Genomic DNA, 7,767 nt, shown 5'->3' on the forward strand with positions numbered 1-7,767 from the left:
GCCTAAAGCGGGCTAGACTCGAAGCCCATCAGGCTAACTCAGCCCATTGACATTAAAAAGTTACTTATAATTGATCATAAACCAAACTTATCTGAAATAATTTATTTCTTACTTTTTCTACTTAATAGCATTGGACAAGTAACTTATTTGGGATAAGTAGGTTTGGTTTACAATCAATTATAAGTAACTTTTTTACTCAAAAGTTAATCACTTCAGCTTAATAAGTAACTTATTTGAGATAAGTTGTGTTGAGGGTCAAATATTGCATATCAGACCCAGTTATTGCATGGATTTACAAGCATGATACCGTTTAACAGCCTGATTTAAGTTGTGTTGAGGGTCAAATATTGCATATCAGACCCAGTTATTGCATGGATTTACAAGCATGATACCGTTTAACAGCCTGATTTAATCGTGTTTGTGATGCAGAGTATATTTACAAGCATGAACTGAAAAAGGGTGCTTAAACTATGGATTTGACGCTCTAATGACACCCAAGGCAAGGGACGGACTCCAGGGGACTAAGATCGATGGAATTACACACCAGAGATCCGAGGAAATCAAGCCATTCACGTTAAAGAGGCCCGAAAATGGTGAAAAATGCAAGATCACATAGTTCTCGCCATCTGATTGGCTCAAAACTTTATACATGGCCCGAGGGCCATAAATTAACCGTACATATCAAATTTCAGTCCTCAGTTCACTATAGAAGTACCCCAAATGACAGATCAGCCCATAAACCGTTGATTCTGGGCCCGCCTGATATCTGGAACTGTCTCAACTTTGGTCTCGGCGGTTTAAATAAGATGAGGAAACAAATGGATGGATCGGATCTTGCATATACATTACAGTGGGCCCCGTATATACAACGTGTGTACATGAGGTACACACGTGCCGCGGTGCATCGAACCAACTTAGGTGGGTCAGCTGCGCTGACCCGCGTCTTCTTCCCAATACGGCAATTGTCATTTTACGCGGTTGAAATGGACGGACGCTGTCCGTTTTTACGGACACTAGTGGGCCCCACATAGTGTACGTACGGATAATCCAATCCGTCCATCGTGTAGAGGGCCACGAATTCATCGACCCTATGCTAACTGTTTGTACCCATGCAAGCACACGTGCGCGTTACAGAGGCCATAAGTGGACTGCCCTGCAACGTTCAAATTGATGTTTGAATGATTTCTTCCCTGATTCTGAGCCAATGGACATGAAAAACCATCCTTTTCTGACCGAAATTTCGAGGGCAATCTAATGGACGGGGTGGATTTCCTCGAAAATACCTCTGTGTGGCCCACCGATCACGTCAGCGCCGGACGTGCGAAAGGCTACGCACATCTGCGAAATCAGATTTTCCAGGCAGTTGTGGCCCACCATCTTTGATCATATGGCAGATCTGAACCGTCCATCGTGTAGGCCAGCCAAAATACTTTCAAGAGACGCTGATTTTATAGAAATAATGCAAGGAACGCGAGAGTTATGAAGCCCCGAACTCGGCTGCGAAAAGGCTTTCGCTGCGCGTGCGATAGCTTCCCAAATCCAATTTCCACCACCCCAAAAGCTATAAAAAGAGTTCTAAACGTGGAGAAGAGGGTGTGCTTGAATAGGGGACGTCAGATAGAGAGAGAGAGGCGGAGAGAGAAGTGTTTGGAATTTTTATGTATTTTTTCTTTATTTTTCTTCTTTTTCCTATGATTATGTTAGGCTAAATCCCTTAGCTAGGGCTAAGAGGTGAAGCTTGTGGCATGATGGGAGCTTCTACAGGTTTAATTTGAACTAAACTGATTGACTTTGTTTTGATTTAAGAAATTCTTTTAGTCATTAATGGTTTGTTGTGATTTAAATTACAGTAAATCTGTGATGGCTTGAATAATTCCTTTCCTTTTATTTTGATGTTCGGAAACCCTGTTGTTCGCCATCATCTCATAGACATGGTTGGATGATGGAATCCTTCCTAACACTCATACATCTTTTAGTTGGTTATGGATTAGTTTAAGTTCTGTTGTTTACCTTGTCTCTTAGGCATGTATTTATGATGGAATCATACCTAATTCTTATACCTTTCATCTCTTGAAAACTATATCAAGTAAGTTCAGTATAATATCCATGAAGCAGGCATAAGATCTCCCTGATCTCTACAAGTGGATCCTCTGAATCCCTAGTTCCCTTTCTCTGAATTCTTTAAGTTTAGATTAATATTTCACCATTATTTCTCAAATCACAATTGGTTTAGATTTCATCTTAGCCTAGTTCTAGATTTGGTTATTTTCGGATAACGTACAGGTTTCAGTCCCTGTGGATTCGACCTCGGTCTTACCGAGTTTATTACTACATCACAACCCTGCACTTGGGGTGTGAACAAGTTTTTGGCGCCGTTGCCGGGGATTGACGGCTACGTTTCCTGAAGATAACTGGTTTTAGGATTAGTTTAAGATTAGGACTTTTCTGATTTTTAGGATTTATTTTAGAATTTTCTAATTCCAGGTTTTTCTTTAATTTTTAGAAATTTTCTATTTAAATAACTTTCTATTTTTAGATAGTTTTCCTTTTTTTTTAGAAACTAACCCAACTTTCTTATTTTGTAGGATTTTGAGATAGGTTTCTAAATTGGTAATTTCTCTCTTCCTTACTATTTCTAGATTAGGATTCCTTTTTAGTAAGTTTCTAATTCTAACTCTTTTAGAATCTAATTTTGTTTCCTATTTTATTTTTAGAAATTTTCTATTTTAAGACTTTCTGTTTAGAAACTAACTTTCCTGTTTTGTAGGCTTATTAGAAATTTCTAATTCGGTACGCTCTTTCTAAATTTCTACTTTCTAATTTAGGAATTCTTCCTTGTTTCTTTTTATTTCTATATTTCTCTTCTTAGGAATTTTATAGGCTTGTTATTCTTAGAAACTAACTTGTTTTGTTCTATTTTGCAGGTTTCAATTTAGGGACTCCAATTTGGTAACTTCCTTCCAACACTCTTTTTCTTTTTAGATTTTTATTTCCCTTCTTAGGATTAGGTTTAGAATTTGATTGAGGGCTGCGAGTGTTTCATGCCCTAGTGGGCTCGTGATAACACTCGACGTCTCTTGACTGAAGGAGGATTAGTTGAGGGGTTAACTGTCCATCGTAGGACTAGACACCGCTCGAAATCCCCTGAGTTAATTGAGGATATGGCTGAAAATCAACATCTTCTACCCCAACCTAGGGTAGAAGATCTCCAGGATGAGAATGAGGTGCATCAAGCACCCCTGCCTCGTACCTTACGAGATTACTTACAACCGGCGGGGGTGAGTATGCCCTCATGCATGGTTTTTCCTGAGAATGCATGACACATGGATATCAAGCCAGGGGTGATCCAACTCCTCCCTAAATTTCATGGGCTTGAGTCAGAGAATCCTTACTTACATTTAAAAGAATTTGACGAGATCATAGCTACCTTATACTTTCTTAACGTGTCTGATGACACGGTCAGGTTGAAACTCTTTCCCTTTTCTTTGAAAGAGAAAGCCAAGACGTGGTTACATTCACTACGTCCTCGATCAATTGGCAAATGGAATGACATGACAAGGCGATCATAAGACGAACACCCTAAGAAAGGTGATCATGAACTTCGCCCAAAGGGAAGATGAAACATTCTTCCAATGTTGGGAGCGGTTCAAGGATCTTGTCAGTTCATGCCCACAACATGGTTTTGAAACGTGGCGTATCACGAACTTTTTCTATGATGGACTGACATCTCCCATGCGCCAATTAGTCGAGACGATGTGTAATGGGGAGTATATGAATAAAGGAGTCGATGAAGTGTGGGATTACTTTGATAAACTTGCTGAGAACACACAAACATGGGATATCTCCTCTAGACCTAGTACTACGTCTAGGCCGACTCATTCCAAGGAAAGGGGTGGAATGTATCTCCTGAGAGAAGACGATAATATTAATGCTAAGGTAGCTAATCTCATTAGGAAACTCGAGGCCATGAAATTTAAGAAGGATAAGGCTAAGGAAATTGTTTGTAGCATCTGTGGTTGCAACATTCATATTACTGAAAACTGTCCAACTATCTCTGCCTTTCAAGAGGTATTAAATGAGCAATCCAATGCTGTAAGCAATTACCAAAGACCTTTCAGTGGGCCCACCTCTAACACATACAATCCTGGCTAGAGAAATCATCCCAACTTCAGTTGGAGGAATGGACAAACCGCAACACCTCAAGGTTACCTAAATCAAAATCCAACTCAAGAGAAACCTCAAGAGGATTCGGTTCTGAAACATTTTCAAAAGCAAGAGCTTTTCAATCAGGGTATGCTACAGGCCTTCCAAGACCTAACAAAAGTAATACAAGGACTTAAGGCTGAAAATACGATTGGGAACAAGGGAAGCTTCCCAGCTCAACCTCTTCCCAATCCTAAACCACAATATGAAGTTAGCGACCCAAGCTCTTCAAATCAGATGGAGCAAGCTAAATCCATCACCACTGTTAGGAGTGGAAAGATCATTGATAAAACCATTCCGGTTAGGGCGAAAAAGCCTAAGGACCTGGAAGTGGATAAAGAAGATGGATCTAGCCATGCCCCACCAGAATTAGAACCGGAACCTCAAGGAAAGCCGGCTGCTCCATTTCCCCAACGGTTGGTTGCACCAAAATCGCTCTCTAACTCTCAGGATATTCTAGAGGTGTTGAAACAAGTAAAGGTCAACATTCCACTACTTGATGCCGTGAAACAAATACCTTCATATGCCAAATTCCTAAAAGACTTATGTACGACCAAAAGACGGTAAAATATTTAAAAGAAAATCTTCCTGATTGAGAAAGTGAGTGCCATCCTAAAGCAAGATGTGCCGCAAAAATTCAAAGACCCCGGTAGCCCAACCATATCATGTGTAATTGGAGACTATCGAATTGATCACGCACTTCTTGACTTAGGAGCGATGTTAATCTTATCCCCTACTCGGTATATAAACAGTTAGGCTTAAGTGAATTAAAACCCACCTTAACCACACTACAACTTGCTGATCGCTCTGTTCGTATACCAAGAGGGATAATTGAGGATGTGTTGGTCCAGGTTGATCGATTTTACTATCCAGTTGATTTCATCATCCTGGATACCGAACCCATCGGTAATACAAGCACTCAGATTCCTTTCATTCTTGGTCGCCCATTCCTTGCCACTTCAAATGCAATTATCAATTGCAAGAATGGTGTCATGAGTATGTCTTTCGGGAATATGACATTAGAAATGAATATCTTTTTCAACACGGCCAGACGGATAGAGGAAGATGACGATATCCACGATATTAACATGATCGATACTTTCGTGGATGACAGGACACCCCTTACCTTATCCTCTGATCCTCTAGAGACGTGCCTGGCCCACTCCCATGAGTTTGATGATGACATAATTAGGGAGACGTGTACCATGCTTGATGCGGTACCGGTACTTGAAGTTAACCGGTGGAGGCCACAATTTGAAGGGTTACCCCAAACTGATGAAGTGCCTCTAGCCACCGAAGCTTGACCTAAAACCCTTGCCCTCTGATTTAAAATATGCATACTTAGGTCAAGATGAGACATACCCGGTGATGATTTCTGCCCACCTTGAGAAAGAACAAGAGAGTATGCTCATATCTACTCTCCTGGAGTATAAGGGAGCCCTTAGATGGACAATTGCGGACCTCAAGGGAATCGACCCCTCGATTTGTACTCACCGCATATATCTTGAGGATAATGCGAAGACCGCTCGGCAACCACAACGTAGACTAAATCCAAACATGAAGGAAGTGGTTAAGGCCGAGGTTTTTAAACTATTGGATGTGGGTATCATATACCCTATATCTGATAGTCAATGGGTGAGTCCAACTCAGGTGGTTCCTAAGAAGTCCGGGATCACCATCGTAGCCAATGCCAATAATGAACTCGTGCCGACTAGAGTCACTACTGGTTGGAAGATGTGCATTGACTATAGAAAATTAAATACCGTCACGAGGAAAGACCACTTTCCTTTGCCCTTCATTGATCAGATCTTGGAAAGGTTAGCTGGTCATTCCTATTACAGTTTCCTTGACGGGTATTCGGGCTACAACCAGATAGAGATCGCCCCTGAAGATCAAGAAAAGACTACGTTTACATGTCCCTACGGCACCTTTACTTACCGAAGGATGCCGTTTGGACTATGTAATGCTCCTGCCACCTTCCAGTGATGTATAATGAGCATATTTTCTAATATGGTGGGGCAATATTTAGAGGTCTTCATGGATGATTTCTCCGTCTTCGGTCCATCTTTCAGCGAGTGCTTGGAAAGTCTTAAATGTGTGCTGAAAAGATGTCAAGAAAAGAACTTGGTACTTAATTGGTAGAAGTGCCATTTCATGGTTCAGAAGGGAATTGTCCTTGGGAACATTATTTCATCCAAAGGAATCGAGGTGGATAAGGCAAAGATCGATCTTATCTCTAACCTACCTCCACCCAAGAACATAAGGGACGTGCGATCCTTCCTAGGACACGCCGGGTTTTACAGAAGATTCATAAAGGACTTTAGTCTCATCTCTCGTCCTCTATGTAATCTACTTCAAAAGGATGCACCATACGAGTGGACTGAACCATGTCAGGAAGCTTTCACTAAGCTTAAGGACATATTGACTAGTGCACCCATCATACAGCCACCTGACTGGAGCATTCCTTTTGAACTTATGTGCGACGCGTCTGATTATGCTCTTGGGGCAGTTCTAGGCCATAGAAAAGATAAGAAACCCTACGTTATTCATTACGCAAGTAAGACTCTAAATCCTGCCCAAGTGAACTACTCGACTGCGGAAAAGGAACTCTTAGCCGTAGTGTTCGCCTTGGACAAATTTAGGTCCTACTTGATTGGATCCAAGATCATTATTTACACTGATCACGCAGCACTTAAGTATCTTCTGTCTAAGAATGATGCTAAGCCCCGCCTGATACGATGGATCCTCCTACTCCAGGAATTTGACCTAGAGATAAAAGATAAAAGGGGAGTTGAGAACGTAGTGGCTGACCATCTTTCTCGCCTTAATCCCTTTGATTCCCTTGAAACAACACATATCAATGACATGTTCCCGATGAACAATTGTTCAGAGTCTCCCATTCACCTTGGTTCGCTGATATTGCTAATTATCTTGCCACAGGTTCCATACCGATACATTGGACTACGCAAGATAAGAAGAAATTTTTCACCAAGGTACATAACTTTTTCTGAGATGATCCGTATTTGTTTAAATATTGCCCAGACCAAATCCTGAGGAGATGTGTGCCAGACGATGAGCATCAAAGTATCATCTCCTTTTGTCACTCACAGGCCTGTGGTGGTCACTTTTCTGCTAAAAAGACTACGGCCAAGATTTTGCAGTATGACTTTTACTGGCCCACTATGTTCAGGGACACTCACGAGTTTTGCAAAGCTTGTGAGCGTTGTAAAAAATTGGGAGCGTTGTCCCGTCGAAATATGATGCCTTTGAATCTCATTCTTATCATCGAGGCATTTGATTGCTGGGGCATCGATTTTATGGGACCATTTCCCCAATCTTTTGGAAATATATATATTTTGCTCGCTGTAGACTATGTCACTAAATGGGTTGAAGCGATTCCGTATCGGAATAATGACCATCGCACGGTCATTAAATTCCTAAAAGAGAACATCCTTTCCCGATTTGGAACGCCTCGAGCTATCATTAGTGATGGGGGCTCACACTTTTGTAATAGACCAATACGGTATCTCTTATAAGGTGAGCACCCCATACCACCCACAGACA

General features: G+C 41.3%; 1 non-coding gene across 1 annotated transcript; it reads right to left on the reverse strand.

The window, feature by feature from the left end:
• Nucleotides 1-3,576: 3,576 nt before the first annotated feature.
• On the reverse strand, nt 3,577-3,683 carry LOC131219742 (small nucleolar RNA R71). The gene has a single exon (XR_009158387.1). It is a non-coding gene; the product is annotated as a small nucleolar RNA R71 (small nucleolar RNA).
• Between the last annotated feature and the right edge of the window lie 4,084 nt (nt 3,684-7,767).

Source organism: Magnolia sinica, chromosome 11, assembly GCF_029962835.1.
Source record: "Magnolia sinica isolate HGM2019 chromosome 11, MsV1, whole genome shotgun sequence".
In the NCBI taxonomy this organism is placed as follows: Eukaryota; Viridiplantae; Streptophyta; class Magnoliopsida; order Magnoliales; family Magnoliaceae; genus Magnolia; species Magnolia sinica.